Genomic DNA, 21,150 nt, shown 5'->3' on the forward strand with positions numbered 1-21,150 from the left:
AATGATTACTTTCTTTCGGTCTTTGCAACAGATAATGGTAATGCACCCTCATTCGCGTCCAATTCCCCTGTCTTGGCTGGGAATGACGTTGTAGTTACCGAACAGGGTATCGTATCTCTTCTACTCAACATGAACACACAAAAGTGCTGGGCCGGACGATATACCAAAATAATTTTTAAAAAGATACGCCGAATTGGTAACAAAATATCTTGTTATAATATTTACACAATCACTTAACAAAGGGCAACTTCCTAAAGACTGGAACTTAGCAAAAGTCATCCCCATTCATAAATGTGGAAACAAAACGAATTCGCGAACTACAGGCCTATCTCATTTAACTCAACTTGCTGTAAATTGCTCAAGCACATTGTTCTTAAGCATGTCTCCGCCCACATCGAAAATAACCAAATACTTACTTCATATCACCTTTCAACAGTGACGCAACTTATAGAAATGCATTCACGATTTTTCCACTGTCATAAACAATAGACGACAGGTCGACGCCATATCCATTGATCTGTCAAAAGCCTTTGACAAGGTATTTCACCCAAAGCTATTGTTCAAGCTCGAATCTATACTAGGAGCAGGAAAAATTCTCAGGTGGATTGAGGACTACCTTTGAGATTGCTATCAGTACGTAGCACTTAATGCGCACTCATCATTCAAAGGCAAAGTTTTATCGGGAGTCCCATAGGGATCAGTACTGGCACCTTTTTTGTTCCTAATATACATAAATGACTTGGTCGAAGATGTGACGTAAAAAATTCGCCCCTTTGCTGATGATTGCATACTTTATTCACAAATAAATAACCCAAATGACCAGATTAACCTAAACAATGCACTTCATCACATCATAAATTAGTGCCATGATTGGCAGATGGAAATAAATTCGAATAAAACTGTATTTATGACCATAACCAATAAAAGACAACAATACTTTTTGCCTTACCAGATAGCCAGTAACCTCTTGGAACAAGTCGGTGAAAACAAATACCTCCGCCTCAACATAAGTCAAAATTTGCGTTGGGACTCACACATTAACTTCACAACAAATAAAGCTCTAAACAAAGTTTCCTTAAACGAGTCTTAAAATTTGCATCCCCTGCCACTAAATTACTAGCCTACAATACTTTAATACGTCCTATGCCCGAGTACGCCAACGTCGCCTGGTTCCCCCACACAGTCTCCGGCATCAATAAGATAGAAAGAGTTCAGAGAATGGCTGCGAGGTTTATTTGCAATGAATATAGCAGGCACGTGTCTCCCTCTGACCTTTGCAAGTAACTGGGTCTCTCCTCTTTAGAAAAGAGAGCAAAAATCGCTGGACTTAAATTTTTATACAAACTAGCCAACGATCATTTCAACCTACCAAAAGAAAATTATCTCATCCATACAAGCAAACGATTAACACGGTACAACCATGGCAAGCTTTACGAGGAAGACGTCGCTCATAATAACTGCTTTAAATTCTCTTTTTTCGCCCGAACCATTAGCGAATGGAACCACCCGCCCCAAAATATTGTTCATTCTTCTTTTTTTGAAATCTTCCTCGATTACGTAGATGCCGACTTTCCATCATAAACTAATATGTTATGCTTTTTTAAAAGTGCAATGTATATATTGTATTAAAGTTGTTTACTAATTTTTCATTCTTGACTTATATATTTGCCTTGAATATTTGCCTGTAAATTGTGGGTTGAATATTTTTTTTCTGCTTGTAATATTTCAAACTGTACCACCCTACAACAACCCTGAATTGGGTTAGTAGTATTGGAAGTAAATAAATAAAAAAAATTTACCAAAGTGACATTTCTCGACCCCGTAGCGTCTGCTAGAAATTTTTTATCCAAATTTGGAGACACAGCTAGACCACATTGTGGCCGATCTTCTATCTTCTAAATGCATAATGAGCCCTCATGTGAAAAATAAAGTTAGTTAAAACATTTTGGTTCATTAGCTAACTAATTACCCGATTTCACATTTTTCCAAAAGCCGCCCTGGCCACGAACACTTCCCCATGGCTCAAAATACTCTATCTCACGTTCCCTTTTTTTGAACATTTGGTGGAGCTAAAAAAACACCCTGTATACAAAACTTACGAAGGTAATCTGGAATTACTCAGACTAACTTGGCGGGAGAATAGACAAGTTTGCACTCAAAGGCGTAAGTTCCATGTAAAAAAATAACCTTCATGCTACGAGCCCTTATTTAAAATCAGTGCGATATTATTTTACAAAGTTTATTAACGAACGTTGTTAGCAAACTCTCCTAGGATGTTTCCTTGAGGCCAATAGTTGCAGACAACATATATCGTCCTCGAATAATGTGAGCGGGCATAACCACATCCAACATCTGTGGTTGCTTTCCACACCATCTGTGTGTAATGGGACGCCTCTGGCCTGAACCGCGGGTAGCGATAATTTTATTTATGTAATTCTTTCAACAAGAGCGTAGTAACTTCATTTTCTGAAAGGAAAGGAGTAAGGATTATGTGTAAGATTTAGCCGTCGAGCAGCTCTTCGGAACATTGAGGCATAATCTATGGAGCTGATCTCTGATAAAACCTGTTTAGTAAGTATTGTTGAAGGGCCCTCCGGAGCTTTCTGCGATCGTCCGTTTATGTTGTTATATTCCGTAGTAGGTGCAAGTTAATATGTATACAAAGTTTTATTTTACAAAACCGTTTATTAAGCAGATGGCAGTAAAAATATATCGGGACTATTTTCTCTTGAAAGACAATCCCCCATTCCCTGCCCATCGCTAAGACTTGACCACCCAAGTAGCACAACACGCCGGGTTGGGGATGGGGCGGTATTGGCCTGCCGGTATAGCGATACCGGCCAGTACCGGAAACGCCCCAAGGGGCGACATCGGCCGGGCCCAATGCCGGAATCCGGCCAGTACCGGGACCTTATTGGGAAACCGGGATGCCGGGAATACGGGATGTTCCCAGCGAGCTCCCGACACAGATCCCCGGCACGGAACCGGTGGTACGGTAGGAAACCATCAGTGTGCCAGCGTGATTCCGGGTCAGAGAGTCCAATTGCGGATTAGTCCCAGCGTAAAAACAGATCAGTGCCAGCGTAATTGCGGGTCAGTGCCGGCGAAATTGCGGATCATCACCAGCGTATGCGTCATTCAGTGTACCCAGCATAGAACCTACAGAATGCTAGCTGTGTCAGGCTTTAAAGCCCAGGAATGACATCCTACTGCATTTTTGAACAGCCAACTTCTCAGTAGATCAAATTGACTTAAACCTGGAAATGCTAAATTTCTCAGTCCAAACCATTTTTTTGGTTTTCATATCTTTTATAGGTGCTGACCGTTTTTAACATGTTTTTCGGACTTAAAGTGAAAAAAGCCGGTTTAGTATTTGTGCGATTATAAGAAACAATTCTGTGTGAACAATTGACTTTCTCCATGTACACAGTATACTCATGGCAATTACTGTATACTCGTTGAGACGACATGTCCCATTCATCTGTCGCCCAGATGCATATTGTGGGTAGTACAAGAAGGGAACATACAAAATGTTTTTACCGTGACAATCTTTATTGTGACTCGTGCATCCATAGCAGCTAGCTCCTCAGCCAGAGTGTCCCTCATCGTCAAAGGCGGTTGGAACCACCAGTGGAGTGTCCGTCTCTTTAACTCTATTGCCCTTGCCCGCCTCCCTGCCCGTCAGCCACTTCTGCACCGCGTCCACGCTCCACGAGTGCGACTTTGTATGGCACCTGTAAAGAGAATTGTCAGATCACACAGATTAGTTGAGGGATAGGGGAAGCCAATATCTTGCATATTAGCTACACACAAGCTGCTGTTCAAACACTGCAGTTTGCGAGCGTTTCCTTTGTGTAAATATGGGTCCCTCACCTAGCCTGCGACTCAAAGGTGACAGAAAGAGAGCACCACAGAGGTGGAGATTGTGGGTTTGGCTATCACGCTAAGGTGCAGATTCTACGGAGGCATATGGCTATTTCACGCAACATCCTATTAATCTGAAATGGATGCGAGACGGGGTGGGGTGCAGAGATGAGTGGCTAAAAAAAGAGCAAAACTTCCCCAACTGACACTCTACAGACCAAGGCCTCTAAATGGTCGTCATTAGATTTTAAACCTGGAAACTAACAGGATAACAAAACAAGACCAACAAAACCTTTTTTCACAGTTCCTTCAAAACGCTGCTTTTCAGTATGAAGGTTCCGAGAATGCTAACACAGGAGATATTCATAATAAAAAATGCAAGTCAAATTAAAAAAAAAAAAAAAAACGACAGGAACTGACGACTTGAATTTTGCATATTGCAAGACTTAACGGGAAACTGAAGCTGTTCTGTATTTGAGGAAGAACACCAAAATCGTCTTGACATGGCCTCCAGGATCACGAATATCGAGTTTATTTTTTCAATCTGGTGCATGGAGAAGCAGAAATTAACTTCTAAAGTACAGCTGAAGCCCCTCCTTCCCGGGGAGTGACGTCATGCTGGGAGTTTTCGGAAAATTGAATTTGTAAAAAGGTCAGAAAAAAATTTGCAAAATTTATTTCTGACCTTTTTCTTGAATTTGAAAAAGGTCAGAAATAGACGCCATAACTGGCGTCGGTGTGGAAAAATACAACTAGCAAGCTTGCAATTGCACGCGCCGCCCACACGAGCGACACGTGCTTGGCGCCCCAAAGATCCTAGTACGACGTCACGGCTGCTCTGAGGTTTTTCGTGTTTTCTCGCGTCTAGTTACACCTTCGGGGAAAACGAAAGCGATATTCAGATTCACAGGCCAAAAATACGCCAGAAGTCACCTATAACTCGTTTTTTTGTCCAGAAGTGTTTCAGTTTCCCTTTAATTGTCAACATATTTCAAAGATTGTGCTTGTCTATTGAGCTCCAATAGAGATACCATCAATTTAATAGCTAGTAAAGAATATGCATTACCGATGACCACCTTACACATCATGGCGTCCTTGAACCTTGACTTTCCTTGGTAGCCCAGAAGGGCCGGAGAACTGCTCCTGGACTTGCTTTGAGAACAGGCGTCCCACCATCTCTCGCACCACCTTCTGCAGGTTCTTGCTGTCTCCTAGAGACACGAGCTGCCCCTCCTAGAAAGACAAAATGTGTTCTCAATATGTCAATAAAGTTATTTATATGCAGATACAATGGTATGAACATGTCTCAAGTAAGAGAATGTGAATGCCCAGGTAAATGCAGCAAGCCACACTATACATGCATCAAAATTTTACAATATTTACTAGAGAGAGAATAAAAAATATCAGAATATATGGCAACTCTGCTTGTCTTAGACGAAACCAGAAAGATTAAAATATTTCCCTCCATACTCTGCTAAATCTCAATAGTCAGTCAAATTCGTTGCAACGTTCAAATTGTGCAAACGTTTTGATGGATCCTCTTTGCCCATCAGCATCCACTCAGTAATTTTAATAATGTATGTGGTTCTCAAAACAGTGCATTCAAGACCCTGCGCATCTTGACTTTGTTAAAGCTTAGTCTAGCTGGCGGTTAGTCACCCTGCAAATTTATCACCTATTTTACGACTTTACGAAGACTGGAATTGAAAAAGGCATAAAAAGGCAGGAATTGACCAAAACCGTCATCATAGTTGCAAAAAATAGCAACAGCAGCACAGTATGAGTAGTTACCTTTCCATATTTGTGTTTAGTGCTGACTCAGTGGTGGCCCTGTAGGCCAATGAACCAACTTACTCAGCTCAAGCTCGCCTCGTGTAATAATCGCTTGTGCGACTACCGTATGCTATGCCTGGAGACACAGCTACGCATGCACTCACACCCCCTGAATAAAGTAGCGGATGCAATGACAGTTACTCTTTCACCTTGGAAAATTTGATTTCCTCTCATAGGGTGACCTTCGGTTAGGACTGGTTAACATCTCATTTTGGAAATGCACTACTAATGTAAAGTAAAGATGGAATTAAGATTTATCTGGCAACCCCTTACTAATTTGTTTGGGCATACGCATATGGTGGGCACGCTCAAAAGCGATTTTAGACCAGGCTAAAAGTTATTTTCAAGCATGTACCTTTACTTCTGTAGCAGATGCCGAAAGCGCAAATGAATTTATCGCCCTAAATATTTAGATCTCTTGACTATAGCCTCAAGTGAGAACAGGAACAAAACCAAAAGAAGATCATAATATACTACAGCATCTGGATCCTTCTGTCAAGCAAGCATTAAACACAAAAAGCACGCAGGCATGTTTGTGCGTGCTCCACACACATACTCACGGCGAGAGTTGTTGCAGGTGCGGAATTTAACTTCTAAGGATAAAACGGGCAAAGTGTCGTAGCAAATCAGCATGATTTATGATTATTTGCAGGCCGACATATTGTAAGCACCCAAAGGCAAATGTGTTGGGCAATTTTACTTCCCCCGTTGTGAAATGTTTTACTTAAAAATATTTCAAGAAGCGGCACTTGAAAAATACTTCAAATGCCGTTCAATGAGGATGCACATGAAGGCCTCTTGTCTACACGACCTTCGGGTGGAAAGAACTGTTCAAAAATGTAAAGATGCACAAATATTTAATTTTTGGTGGCCACCACCCATCATTTCTCCCTTCAGTAGCCTCTATGAAACGCAGTTTAACAATTGCAAAAACTTTACGCAGGCTACTAAAGCTGACTTGCAAAACGTGCAACTGGCGTTGCGTCACCTTGACACAATTCTATCGCAGGGTTCAGTTTAAGGGTACCCCTTACAATAAATAGCCTTCCGATGTGCATTGGCTGTGCATGCACTCTGCTGTTATAAATAACAGAAGGCCCGTAATGAAGGGACGGCAACTTATACATTTTTAATTTGCCACTGACTGTGTTTAAAACATAGTTTGGATGGGCATCCATTTTAAATATTACGGTAAAAGGCTTCAGTCCACATTCCAACCCCATTTGCATAAATCTTCAGATAACCCAAGTTAAACCACAAAGTAAGAATCGCAGCCTTATACCCGTCAATATTGTGAAAAAGAGGACACATAAATACCGGCAGTGTCCTGTTGGTGAAGTTCTTCAGCTGCGGTTCTGCAGCACTAAGCTGTTCCATGTTGCGGAGAGGCATCAGGAACAGCTCGGGTGGTTCAGGCCTGGCCAGTTCCTGGGGCGTCACCTGTTCCCCAGGCCTCGCCTGCTCTCCCTGGTGCGCTTGAAAGACACCACGTGCCCGAGCACCTGCCCAACAGACTTGCAGTTCCCTGTTCTGCTGCTGTAGGTGCCCATTTTGGATGTGCAGGTCTATCACGGCCTAAGCAGCTGAGCGTTGAAGGCTGCAAGATAACCAAGGCATAAGAAAGCATTATCCATTTTGCTGATCAACATTATGCACTGATGATGCGAAGAAACTTTTTCAAAAACTTGGGTTTCGGGAAGTTTCAGAAGAACGCTTGAACCTTCAGGTGTTTCGGATGGTTTGGGTATCTTTGGAACGGTTGCCAGACACAGTGAGTGTTTCAAATTTTTGTAAAAATTTAAGAGACATTATAATTTGTATGCAATATTCATAAATGTAATAAAAAAATGTGTTAATCAAATAAACTTTCTGAAAAGGAGACACGGCCCCAATTTTCAGAACGTCACAGTTTTGGCTTGTATGGTCAAAATGAATGCTCCCACAAAGTTTTATGATGTTTTTTGACAATCAAAGGAAATAAAAATACTGATTCGTCGGCGACGCACGCGAGACGCGCTGCGCTTGGCTGCGATAAGCACCAGTTTAAAAATCTGATATATAGGTCCGTGCCTATTAGGCCTAGCTTGGTGCCTGTACCCTTGTTGGAACTGCCATTTACTGGGCTTTCAGGACGGCCTTTTTTTTAACTATCAACCGTCTAAGAATGGGAGAGAATCCCGTTAAGAACACTTGCCCTGGTATAGAAAACGAAATTGGCTGCAAGCGGCTGCTCTGTGGTCACATGATACCTCGCGCCTAGGCATATGACGCTTTAGAATGAATTGGCACTTCCAAGTACAGCATAGGTCATCAATTGCACCCCTTGTTAAATAGCAGAAGTTCCCAAAGCAACTTTGTTTTCTATGGTTTCACTTGCAGCATACAGTGTGTAACAGATGATCCACCTTTCTTCGGTTCTGGTAGCAGACGACGCAGCGGCGTCTTGTTTCCCGCAGCAAATGACCCTCTAGGGCAGACAAACCCTCCCTCTTTACTCACGTTAGCAGGCGACGTGTCTGTTAAAGAAAGGTCAGCTCCCTCAGTACAAGCCTGCCGAGATCTTAATCTCACAAAACACCAAAATCCGGCCATTGGTACAACATTTCAAGGTACAAACAGAAGCTGCACAGCACGGCGCCGAAGCGAACTTGCTGCACCTAAAAACAACGCTCAAGCTGTCCGTCGAACCTCTCCAGAGTAGGACAGCACCACGGCCGTTCTGGCAGCATGCAATGCTTTCCCACAGCATTACGAGAAAGTTTTGTGACCAGTAGCGTATTGAAGAACTCGGTCACTACTGTAATTGTGCATGTGTCACTACGAAGATTATGGAGCTAACTAAATTGAGCAACTGCCGCAAGCTAATCTGGTCAAGCATGCCAACAGAGGGCAGATCAAAAACGTGTGCTAGCACATTATCAGGACTTTAGATGAAAAGGAACAGTACAAAATAATACTTACTGTATTTCTGCAAACTTGATGCTATGAACGAAGGCCAGTCAGAGTCTGGTGCTTGGCCCGGTCGCACACGAGACAAGATGTCCGCCCCAGGCATTTTGCTTGGCCACCCGCCGTTGTTTCATACTCAAGTCAAACCACAACAGAGGGACGGACGCCACCGTTATTTCGTCATTCTCTTCGATGAACTGTACTCCTCCTTACTATAGAATAAAAGGCGTGGTCAGACATGATGTTCATTCAAGTAACTTCACACTGTCAGGTCTTCGCAACCTTTAGCATATATTATAATAACTCCATGGCTATATCTCCACGCACGGCCACATTGAAACACGACGGCGTCGCATTCCGGTATACGCCAAGTAATAAAAGTAGCAGTAAAAGAGAAAAACGGTGCTCATTTCGCGTAAAGGTCTGTTTACACCATGCTTTGTAGCTTTTTACTTGCAAAAGTTTCGTGATACCGCGGTTTCGTGCAATTAGCTTATTTACATCCAGTTTTTCAAGCAATGGCAATGGCGTTTCGACTATACTCCATTTTTAAGCTGAGACTAGAAGCTCCGCCTTCAACGCAAGCTTTCTGCCCTTGCTAACACAAGTGCGATCACGCAGGCGCGCGCAACCAAAGCACTGCAGAAGCCAGCGAGCTCGCACTGAAGGCGGAGATTCTAGTCTCAGCTTAGGGGCGAACGGAGTATACATTCCTTGCATATGACGACACGCTAGGTAGGGACGGGGCACTGTGCCACGCCGGTGGTGGACTTCACAACGCGCGGTTGTGCTTACCAAGGCGTAGGATGCCGCTAACTGCCTGGACACACCGTAGAATACCGTGCATCCGCCCATGCAACATTAAGCGCCCATTACCAAATTTGTGAGATCTGAGAAAACACGCACAGAAAATTTATATGTAAAATTGACGACCGGACAAGCACCTATCCTCCATTTTTTTGCGATTATTTCCAAAGTTTGAGTGCGCGCTTGCCCGGTATTTAACGGTACACCGTATTTTCATAGAAGGAACCTAGTTTTGTTTGATGTGAACTCGGAAAAACGAGTCGAGCTTACGATGATGACGGTTAGCCAGTACGTGTGGAATTTTTCAGCATTGGTGCAATTGCGCTACGAGCAGAAAGTTTCGATATACCGCTAAGTTATAACAAAAAAAAAACGTTGTGTCGAAAAAAAAAAAAAGTTGTATTGCGTGCCGCAAAATTTGACGAGCGGCTCTAGGAGTCGCCTGTAGAAAAATTGTTACGACTTTGCGAAGTATGGCAAACAATGCAAATTTACCGTCATAATCTAAAACCTGATGCAAGGATAAATAAAATAACGGACAAGCGTCTCGCGGACGGCACAACCCGATGCCCCGCCAGCAGCGTCTCAGCGAGCTAGCATGTCTCCACCAACACGGCGCGGTCGCCCCCGGAGACCGCCTTGATCACCGGACACCGCGCGGTGCCAGCCACCAGTGCTAAATCCCCCCCCCCCCCCCCCCCCCCCCCCCCCAACACACACACTCACTCACGGATTAAGCGCGACGATGGAAGGACGAGCGAGCGGGACGGTGAGACGACGCTCCTGACGCCCGACTCCTAGTTCTATCTTCTCCCCCACTTTTCTCCCCCCCTCACCCTACCCCAAGTCAGTGACAAATGCGCCTAGCGCGCGTACACGATTGCCTCTATTTCTCCCCCCCCCCCCCCCCCTAATTTCACTTCAACGCTTACAACACACAGATGCCGCCGCCGAACGATCGCCGTCTCGCCGGGCTAGCGGCGCGACATTCGTCCATACTCGGCCGGGAGTCCCGAAGGTGCGCTCGAAGCGTGGAAACAGCGCGATGCAACGAAAGGCAAAGGGCATCTACACTACGAACGGGCAGAAGCCGATGCAAAAACGTGCGCGAACGTGAACAGAAAAGTGCCGCCGCTCGCCACTACGAAATAATACGCGGTCGCATCCCTTTCCTGCTGCTCGTACTTTCTCTTACTTGACGGCTACTCCGTCTTGCGGGACATCACGACGAAACGATCGTCGGGATACGGCGAAAGGCCGTCAACACCGTCGAGTCAACCACCAGCAAGCGTTGTTGAGCGGAAGTTGGTTCACTAGGCCTGCATACGACGAAACCGACAGAACACGAACATCAAAATCAAAGCACAGGCGGTAACTTCGAGCGACTTCTGCCCCGCATAGATTTACATGCAGCGCTTTCACTCGCCAGCACGGTCACATACAATTTTTCAACCCTGGAGCCACCGTACCTGAACCACCTGAACCATGCCGCGAACCATGCCAACGTCCCGCTCGCCATTCGTGTTTGCTCACCTTGTCCGGCTTTGAATTGGATGCTGGATCGGCTTTCTAGCAAAGTCTATCAACAGCTGGCTCGATGCTGGATGAGGTCTGTTCTAGTCTAAACACGAAGTCGGAAATATATAATTGTGCTACTGTGCTACTCTGTAAAAAAAAAAAAAAAAAACCGGGGGCACAAAGAAGTACACGACGCTTCGACGAAGTGCCCTCTGGGAACTAGTTGGCCACTCAGTTTCGGTTTCGATTGAGCAGCTTCCTTTCATGCTATCACGCCGTGACCGGATGCACCGCTTGAGTTTTCGAAGATTTGACTTTTCACGAACGTACAATACATTCATTCTCGAACGATACAAAACGAAACGAGAAAAGAGTCAAAGTACAGGCTAGCTGGTGGAAGTTTTCGTTTTGTCAACCATTTCGTCGTTTACCCTGAGACATGTCTGTTTTTTCTGTTACTTCTGCTCTTCAAAAAAAAAACCCAGTCTCAGGGTAAACTACGAAATGGTTGACAAAACAAAAACTGGGGCAATTTCCTTGCACACAAATTACTGCACACAAATTACTGTGGTGTCTTCCTCGTGTCATCATATATCGCCCACTCAAATTTTACACTGATAGGAGATTAGGTTTTCGCAAACGCTGAGGTCGGCTAGCTACGGCGGAGGCTCTAACAAGCGTCTCCTACTCTTCGCTAAGCCTTTTTGGACGAGCTTTTACTGACGCCCAAGATTTGTGTCTGAACGGTGTGTCTGAAATTATCTCGGCATACTCAGTCAGGAAGAAAGCAAACATATAAATATTACGGCCATTACCAACCGTCAAATGCGCTTTGAATAATTTCCTTCCTTTGGCACACCGCATAGAGGTTCACGCCCGTCCGACGCACTTCCGGCGAACGGTGCGACATTCTTCACACAATTGCTCGACTTTTGCTTTCTTAAAACGGTTTGTGTGGGGGAATGTGCCTATATGATTGCAGAAAAAAATTTATGTGCATACGCGATGTTGAATATTAGCGGAATGCAAGCGGGTGGGGACTTAGCTTCGTGCAGTGCTGCGGGTAAGTATAGATACGAGATAAGATGTGTGTTCAAATTGAGCTTTTCAATGGCGCCTCCAAGTTTTACCTCACGTACTCAGGCGTGTTAAGAAAAACAGTAGTTGCAAAAAAATATTATTTCGTCTATGGACGCATAAAACAAACAAACTTCCTGACCAGCTGTAAAGGTGCGAGCTCGATGTATGCAAACTTATTGGTCGTTACAGCTTGTTGACTCGTACACAAGCAAGATACCCGAGCCACGCAGCGTCGAGATTCCCAGCACTGGCTCGTTCACATATATCTCGAAACGCAAACAGAAAGGCTCGATAGAGTATAAAAATACAACAAGCATGTGTGAAGGCAAGCTATACGTCTCTGGCTTGTGCTATAGATTCGAAATCTGGCCATTTAGGTTAGTTTAGAGACCAAAAACGATGCTCTCGAGACCAAAAAACGTGAGATCACGGCCGTTAATAGTCCACGCTGCCGATCGAAACCGAAACCATGCCACTCTCCTCCCTGGCCAACTAGTTCCCAAAGAGCAACGCGCGCCGTGTTGCACGCAGGGGTTTATGGAAGTAGTGACCCTTTCTGGTTGAATATAGGGTGCACGTGATGTTTCGATTACGATCATGCAGAATGATGTAAAAAACGAATGTGCCGCCCAAACTGTGTCTTCCTCGGACAGACCGCTCGGACCCGGAGTAGTTCTCCGCGCAGCCTTTTTCGGGGGAGTACGATCTATAGTCACTCGCAACATTTCAGTTTCGTTATCAACGTTGCCGCGGGGAAATGAAGGAGTTTCGCTGTTTTTTTGTTTCGATTGCTGGGTGGGCTCTCTTGATGTGCTTGCTTTCGCTCCTCTTGTCATGACCGACTGGCCCGAGCATACTGCGGCGCTGACATCGTCTAATAAAACGCAGTAGCAGAGAAATCAGCGACAGCGACGAAGATACCAGCTTAGCTCCAGCTCGAGTGACGACGAGGCAGCCGTTCTCGGCGAAGTCTTTGCCGACTCATTCGCCTTGCCAGCGAAGAGGCCCAAGATATGGCGTTACGTCGAAGACGTTGTGCACACCTATTCGGATGAAGAGCTAGGTATGTCGTTTGCTTGAAGACAGTACGACAAATTCCCCTCAGATGGAACTCGCCTGCGGTGATGACGGTCGCTTTACGGCATGCGTGTTTGGTATTGCTTAACAGCCCCTTTGCAAAACGTACAGCGCCACGACGGCAGGACATTTTATCAAAGCATGAAGTTCCGATCGGAACTTCATGCTTTCAGCAAAATAGCAATGGGAACCGAAACTGTTAAAAAGCGAGGGCAGACGCTAAGAAAGCGGTGGCAGCGCGTGCAACTGGGTGGATCGCTTACTGAGGCCGACCGCTGAACGACCGCTTGCGCGGAGCGCTCGCCATCTGCCTGGGCAAAGGGCTGGATCGCGCATCCCCGCTTGGTCGCTGCAGCTGCAGCACAAGAGTGAAGCCACCGATCGGCGATATTGCATGTTGAAAAATCGCGTTTTTGGAGCGTTTCGGAGGCTGGCGGCAACATGCTGAAGACACGTTTTCTACTCGTTCGTAGTCAATCGTCGAAGCTCTTTAAAACCCTGTGTAAGCCCTGAGACTTGCCGTTGAGAACATGTGAAATTTTTACGGAAGCGCAGTGCCGCAGTAAAAATGCTCAACTCATCGAAAGCAAGTTTCGCCGCCACGATGCAACGCGCAGGTCACGAGTGACCCGCGCGTTGCATCATTGGACTTTTTCCATAATGCAACGTGCGGGACCCTTGTGACGTCACATGTGACGTCCATTGTGATGTCATTATACGAAACGTCCCATAATGCAATGCGCGGGTCACGAATGAGACTGCACATTGCATTATAGGACGTTTCCCATAACTCAACGCGTGGTTACGCCGACGGCGACGTTGGCGTCGCCGACCCGCGCGTTGCATCATGAGACGCTTCCCATAATGCAACGCGCGGGTCACAAATGATACGGCGCGTTGCATTATGGGACGTTTCCCATAACGCAACGCGCGGTTACGCCGACGGCGATGTTGGCGTCGCCGTCGCCGACCGCGCGTTGCATCATGGGACGCTTCCCATAATGCAACGCGCACACGCCGTCATTATGGGAAAGACCCCATAATGCAATGCGCGGGTCACGAGTGAGACCCGCGCGTTGCATTATGGGACGTTTCCCATAATGCAACGCGCGGTTACGCCGACGGCGACTGCGACGGCGATGCCGCTCAAGCCGGAAACGGGCGTCTAAGAGCTGCTCTCTAAAAAATTAATAGATGTAACCCAAATTGAATTTTCATTCCACAGCCATGTTTGATCCCGTCTTTTTTAACAAAACTGAAATAAGCCTTTGTTAACTGGTTTAAGGATGACGCGGCGTTAATACTAGGCCAAGGATAATATTAGGTGTCACCTTTTAGCATATTGAAGACATGTCCAACCTAACGGTCATTTGTAACCATCATATAGTTTCTATATCAGCGAAAAAGCCATGTCGGTTACATATCAAAACTTGCATGGCTCGAATGGCCTGTGAAAGCAGCGAGAAAACGATGTCGGTCAGTCACCAAAAACTCCGTGGCTGAACTGACCGGTGATTACAGAAAGAAAACGATGTCGGCCAGTCAGCGGAGACTCCACGGCTAGACTGGCCGCTGACTACAGCAAGAAAACGATGTCGGCCAGTCACCGGAAACTCTATGGCTAGAGTGGCCAGTGACTACAGCAAGAAAACGATATCGGCCAGTCACCGGAAACTCCATGGCTTGGCTGGCCGGTGACTACAGCAAGAAAACGATGTCCGCCAGTCACCGGAAACTCCATGGCTAGACTGGCCAGCGACTACAGCAAGAAAACGATATCGGCCAGTCACCGGAAACTCCACGGCTAGACTGGCCGGTGACTACAGCAAGAAAACGATGTCGGCCGGTATCGGGAACTTTCCGGCTGGCGCTGGCCAGTTTAGACAACGAGTCCCCGATATCGGCCGGGATCGGTTTCTTACCGGCGCCCCTGGCCGGATCCGCCGTACAGCTCCCGGTACTGGCCGACGTAATCCCAGTATCGGCCGACATGGTGTGCTACCTGGGCAATGGAAATGCTGCATCTCGCGGTGAATGCAAACGTTATTATCGCGACACTTTTTAAGCTTGTTGTAAGTTGGAGTTTGAGAAAAACTTAAACTGATTGTGGTGCGGGAAACAGTCTGCAATTATCGCTCCAAAACCAGCGAACTATGTTTTCTCCCCGCAAGCTTGTTGCTAGGGGGTGATGCGTCGGCGCGTCGGCTCGTCGGTTTCCCGGGGCGTCTGCAGGCGTGCGTTTGCGGGACACGTGTTCCTTCTTCCCGTGGATCCCGACTCCGAAGCCAGCTTTGCGATCCTTCCACGTCAACGAGTCAAACTTTTCCTTGTCATCTGTGGAATGCGACTGCGTATTGCAGTACCAGCGCGACGGTGCGGTGCGACAAACAACGACTGCCGAGCACAAAGTCTGGAGAGATTCCACCGCGGGTCGGCGGTCGGCAGCGTTGGTGACGCGCAGTGACGCCGGAATCCTTCGCTTGCTATTGGCTGACGCGTAAAGAGATGCCCCTCCCGTTTTCCGGGGTCATCTCAGAAAGGGGGGCGTGCCGGGGACTTTTATAACAATTTTAATAGGGAAATCCGCGGCGCATGACGGTAATTTTATAATTTTTAGGATCCTTAGGGCGTGTAGATTGGGTTACCGCCATAAATAGACCATCGCAGAACGCTTCGAAGGGCCCCAATTAAGTGCTCTACTCGAAGTCTTCTTGTTTTATACTTTTGCGAGTTAAATACCAAGAAAAACATAAAGTCGGTCTAGCTGTTGAATTAAGACGAGATGTAGAAGCCTGAACCACGTTCATATTAAAAATGGCGAAAAAAACGGGATAAAGAGACGAAGAATCACAAAGGCCAAACGTCTTTTTGGCCCGTATTTCGTTTTGCTAGTTTTGATATAAATATCAATTGCCAACTTGCCCAGCAGACCAAGCCTGAACAACGAACGAGTCAATTAAATAGTGAACACACACAAATATTTGTAGAGCTTAACTAATTTAAAAGAGGTGGACATCAATTATGATAATGAACACGAACAAATATAAACAAAGATTCTATGAGTGGAAAAACACAAGCTGGGACAATCGCCACAAGGTTGTGTTAGTTCCGTGCATGGAAATTTTTCATATCTTTCAGCCATACTGGTTAGAAGTGTTTATGCATGCTTTCATGTCAGTGCGCTCGCCCTCTTGCAAATGCAGTGGCCTCTATTAAAATTAAGCTTTGCACCGAGAGGAACGTTATTACTGTAACAGAAATCCCGGCACACTTTGTTTGGTGGTTTATTGAATAACTTGATTTTATGATTAGGTAATATTTCAAGCCACTGAGAGTGCCATATTAAAGCAATACATTATTTCACCTAGCTGGCATGTATTTCCTGCGATCGGAGTTTATCCGTCGAATCATCAAAGTAAAATTACGTATTATTTTTTCTGCAGAATCCTCCAATGATTGAAGAAATACGAGGCCGTAATATGCCATTCAACTTGCGCTTAACTGCTTATGGGTCAAACTGATATACTGCGTCTTCATTTAATACCAGTAAAGGAAAAAATGGGTTCTTCCGTAGACAGGGGTATAGGCTTCGAGTGCACGAATAAAACTCAATTGTTGAAACTTGATATTTGTATCGTAATATATTTCATATACTGCCCGTTATGCAAACAAGACGAATTTCTGAAGAACATACCTGCATATTAACACTTTATATTTTGTTGCACACCTGGATCTAGCTGAGTCGACGACGCTACGATCTCATGAAGCCAAACAAGCGTCTTTAAAAGTGCCTCGTCGCAGCGACCGTCATATTCGTGCCCCGGCTCTCCCCAACTAAACGACTCATGCACAGTGAATGCTCCATGATCCTACATTCTTTTATGTCCGTGATTGGTTTAGCCGTTGGTAGCACACGCATAAAAACGACAAGGGCCATGAAGATGCACTTTTTTGCGCTGCTTGATTGGCTAAATTGTATTGTAGTGTGGGCCTCGCTCGGACCTAGTATGACGTGGCATAGAGCAGAAATCATATGTCAGCCACACCAGATGTTCTACTCGGCTTATTTAGGCTTATAGGAGGGATACAAATATAAGATGTTTTAAGATTACAACATCTACTAATTCATCACCTCTAGTTAAACACACAAAGAAAAACGTTGCAGGTGAGGGCAAAAATAGCTAGAACAAAATCCTGGAATTCTCAGAATGAAAGACGACGTTTTCTTGAAACGCTTAGTTTTGTTACCAAACGGTCCTGTGTAAGTTCACGACGTTTCTTTATGAGCTCAGGTAAAAAGTTATTCAACAACTCTTGACATATAAAATACTGTAGCAAAAGGAAGTGCTATATTACTGACCTGAAGGTACAAAATTGGGGTCAGTTAGTGCCTTCCAGTAGATATTTTTGCCCATTCTATCGTAAGGGTCCGGTTGTGGTGGTCGATGTTCAATAACATCAGATCGGGCAAGCCTTTCCGCCCACAGCTGCACCCATGCTTGTAACTGCGTCAAGAGGAAAGAGTATTAAAGAATGCACTTAAAAGTGTTTGTGTAGCAAATGATGTTCTCATAGATAGCTCCAGTTTTCTCCACAGCAATAAGCACCTTTATTAACTTCTTACCATTTTGGACGTTCCAACACTCTAAGAACTCTGAAGAGTTTGCTTTCCAGCATAGCAGTTGGGAGAGCAAATCGGTTCAGTGGGCATGGTGAAATGTCGTGCATATTGCCAGAGTGCAGATAGCATTTGTTGGGCCTAAACATTCGCCAAACTGCCTCCGTAAGTTGCTGCGATTGACTCTTCTAAACGCTTTGTGGAAAAGAAGACACTCCAGTTTTTTAGAGTGAATGATAAAGTCGATTTAGGTTCTGCCTGAATTCCGTAAGTAATTTGCTGAATTATTTAGCGCGACGATGACTTTCATTCGCGCCTTTCGGTGACGCCTTCGCTTTTAAAGATTTTCAGGTGCCTGCGGCACAACAGTCAATCACGGCACTCGAAGGGGCGAGCTCAGGTAATATTATATCAATAAAAAAACTCCGCTATGCAGAGAGATTTTCGGTATGGTGTTGAGTGTGACGTTTCACATGTTCTAGGCCATCTGATTGTTGTACCATACGCCCTATTTTAAAGGAAGATTTTGATTTTTAAACACATAATTGGCTAAAATTGGTCAAACGGTAGGGGAGTTAGTGTAATTGGAACGGTTAGGAAAAGGAAAACGCAAAGGAAGAAAAGAAAACAGGCAACGTCTCAACAAGCTACGAAGTTAATTTCGTACACGCCATACATACCACACCACGTCTGCAACACCGTCACTGCAATCGGAAGAAGCTACAAAACCCACCGACAAGAAAAGAAAATATAATAAACGGGTAAAAAAAACAATCGCACACATTTTTTAACAAAAAAAAAAATTAACCTTATTTTGTTTGTTTGTTTAGTCAGATTTTGCAAACTCCGACAAAAGGGTAAAAGAAAGGTATGTTCTGGCTGATGTTGCCCCGTTGCCGGTTAACAATGCTCAGCACAACACGAAGAAGCACTAGTGACAATCATTCAAGAGTGAACAGGAAAACAGACACAAACTTTGTGTCGAGTAGTTACAACATAGTTGAGGTAGTTGAATCTATGCCTTAGAGAAGTCATTTCTAAACAATAGAATTATAAGAGGCAAACAAAGAAGTGGTAAAATTGATTACACATAGATGCTTAAATGTTGTGTTCGTTGCACGTACCAGAAGGTTATTTTTGATTGATTTTTTATACATGTGGTTAGACCCAGATCTTCGAATAATTTCTTGAATGTTTGCATTTTTGTTTCGTATATCTTGTATTCAATAATCTAATTCCTGAGTACCTTAAATTGTTCATCAGCGAAGGTATTCTAAATGTGTCATGTCGGAGATTATTGCGTGATTCTAGAAAGGTATGTGCCCCAAAATCAAAATTCGTTTCTTCTAATCTCATTAAAGATATAGATATAGCGTTTTATCTCATAACCTGCACTATGTCGAGCAAATTTTGTTTACTATAATAAGGGGCTCTATGAGCCACACGCTGAAGGTTTTCGATGCAATGTACTCCCCTTTATCTCCCCTAACCTCGGCTACAAAACAATTACACAAAGGGTCACAGTTCAGCACAACCCCCATTTTTTCCGTCTGCGAACGCAGGGGGTTCATAACTGAACGCAAACCAAAGAACTTGACCTCCCAAGAAAGAACCAAACAAATACTTACACCGCCCTTTCTCTAACAAATCAGAGTCCGAAGATACACACATACGCAGTGTTAACACTTCGAAACTGCCTACTCGTATCCGCGACCTTGTAACAACCTATGACATTCCTTACAAAGAAACTACACGTTACAAGGCCAGATACTGTATACACTCGTTCTCAAACTGCAGACGTTGCTTGACGTTTTTCAGTCTTTGCGTTTTACTTTTCCTACCCCAGTCTCAGGTTTACCATCATATTCATAATTGGCCGAGTATTTCACCTAGGGTGCACCAATAGAACATATTTGTACATTTGAAAGGCATGCATGTCGTGTCAACTTTAAGAGCGGTCTGCTTAAATATACTTTGGGAAGTAAGTTTTCATATATAAAAACTCTGCTTGACAAAGTTGATGCTGTGGTTGTAGTTATAAAGGAGCAATTCACTAATATATAATGTACGAGTTGATAAAGGAATTTCCCATGTGAACAGCATAGTGAAGGATCGAAAAAAAACGAACAAAGCATTGTAAATAAACTTACGTTGTAATTATAGCTGAGAGGTGGCATCGCGCGTTGTTTTCCATAGTAGGTGTGCCAATCGAGAATGTATCTCCAAAAGTCAGGATCAACCTGCAAAAATGTTCCGAGCATCACTCTTGAATATTAAATGCGCCGTATGCATGCATACGGGATCTGGGCTGACGACATTGTAATCCTAAATGTATAAAGGGGCTTGCTGGATCTAAACCCCGTTGCGCGGTTTGCATATGTATTTAGTGTAGGCTCCATGAAGACTCTGTTGAGCCTGACGTATAATGCGGCTCGCGGAAAATTAACTGAGGCCAGTCTCGTGCTAGAGGGCAAGTCTACGGTATTGTATTTAAACTACTCCCTCGGTTTTCATCTGTTTCTTATTTTTTATCTAGAAGAATTATTCGTGACAAGATTTTTACAGCAAAGCATATCGGGTCACGTGGGTGGAACAGCGCGGACATACACAAACACTCACAGGCACAGAAGAAAGAAACAGACTCGCGGCGTTAAGAACTCAGTGATACATTTCTTCTTCCTCAAATTGTCACCTTCTTTTTCCTCGCCGTTCATGAGAAGGTTTTAAATTTTTGAACACCAAAAACCAAATAGCCAATAAACATTAATAAATAAATACGTCACAACAAAAAATAAGGTTAAAATAAATTTAAAAATAGGTTAAAAGATTATTATATTTTAATTTACTAAATAATAAATGAAAAAAAGTTAAAACTATTTAAATATAAAGATGAAAATAAACGTTCCACCCAAGTATGAATAACTAACTACCCCAAGCATTCACATGATCAATATCTGGTTATTTCTAGGCTTCTCTGGTCTCGTAGAACGCCCGAATAACACAAAAGAAGCCATATTCAGATTAGTCATAATATAGAAAAAAACAAGAGAACACAGACGAATAGGAAGATTTTTCCTTGAGGAGAACCATGTCAAGCTTTACGGGAAAAAATGCAAAAATTATCCGAAAAAACGGGATTCATGATTAAAAACAAATACCTCCAACTTGCATAACATTATCAACAATTTATCAGACGTTTCGTCTCCTATGCGGGACACATCATCAGTGCGGCCTAGGAACGCCCTAGTAGCTAAAAGAAATCCAACGCTGGTAGCTAGTCGGGTGTGGGGTATTCCCAGGCCGCACTGATGATGTCTCTTCGCATAGGAGACGAAACGTCGGATAAATTGTTGATATTGTTGTGCAAGTCGGAGGTATCTGTTTTTAAGATTTATGGGAGTACA

At 44.3% G+C, this 21,150-nt stretch overlaps 1 pseudogene; it reads right to left on the reverse strand.

Moving 5' to 3' along the window:
- Nucleotides 1-2,242: 2,242 nt before the first annotated feature.
- On the reverse strand, nucleotides 2,243-20,007 carry LOC120838914 (annotated as a pseudogene).
- Nucleotides 20,008-21,150: the final 1,143 nt, after the last annotated feature.

Source organism: Ixodes scapularis, unplaced genomic scaffold, assembly GCF_016920785.2.
Source record: "Ixodes scapularis isolate PalLabHiFi unplaced genomic scaffold, ASM1692078v2 PGA_scaffold6__148_contigs__length_123643588, whole genome shotgun sequence".
In the NCBI taxonomy this organism is placed as follows: domain Eukaryota; kingdom Metazoa; phylum Arthropoda; class Arachnida; order Ixodida; family Ixodidae; genus Ixodes; species Ixodes scapularis.